Source organism: Numida meleagris, chromosome 6, assembly GCF_002078875.1.
Source record: "Numida meleagris isolate 19003 breed g44 Domestic line chromosome 6, NumMel1.0, whole genome shotgun sequence".
Lineage (NCBI taxonomy): Eukaryota > Metazoa > Chordata > Aves > Galliformes > Numididae > Numida > Numida meleagris.
Genome location: NC_034414.1, coordinates 1,414,623 through 1,415,553, shown reverse-complemented (window position 1 = coordinate 1,415,553; position 931 = coordinate 1,414,623).

The following is a 931-nucleotide window of genomic DNA, read 5'->3' as shown; positions in this document are numbered from 1 at the left end:
CCTCCTCCTCCTCCCCCTCTTTATCTCTAGGAAAACAACTAAATTAAAATCTGTGAATGCCCCAACCACCATGTGTGTTTTTTTTCTGAGGGTTTCCCCCCCTGGGGGGTTTGGGAGCTGTAGCAATGAGAAGGACCAACACAACAGAAAAGGCTTTACAAAATAAAGACCAGCACAACAGCAAGGTGCTACAAGGGAAGGGAATTAGCTGGCTCACCTGTGTCAGAAGATTCTGGATTCACTGGGAAAGGCTTCCAACCAAGGAGGGATCTCCAGAAAGAGATCCTTCCTCAGTGGCAGCCAGCCCTTAAATGAGGCCTAAGCGGGGTGGAACCTGGCTTCCCATCACCCAGGTGAATTGCCTTCACCTGTGCTCCCAGGGCTGGCTGGCTCTTTGCTCCAGGTGCTCAATCAGTGGTTCAGGCTGGGACTTAGCAGTTCCCCCATACATAGGCACTGTGCTCTACGGGCCCATAGGGGCCTGTCACCACTGGGACAGGGCCCCCCCAGCCCCAAAAGAGGGGGCAGCCCCTGAGCAGGGGCTTGAACCCCGGACCCTCAGATAGAGAGGTCTAATTCTGTCTTGACTGAGCCACCCTGGGCAGTTTCTGGATGAGAGTGCCACCATGTGGGGTGGGGGGTGTCCCCTCTTTTTCTCCCTCCTCTTCACGTGCCACAGGGTGCCCCCCAGCCAGCTCCTTTACCGGGGAGGAGACAGGACCCTCAACAAAGATCCCGGGATCTAGTAGGTTTGGGGTTCAGCAGCTTAAGGTCCCTTGGAGTGATTTGGGGGTCCCTGGGCTATTTTGGTGTTCCTTGGAGCCCCTGGGGCAGTTGGAGGCCGCTTTTGGCAACCCAGGGCCCTCAGGACAATTTGGGGTCTCTGAGCAATTTGGGGGTCAACGGCAGCAACCCCTTTTCCCCACCCCAC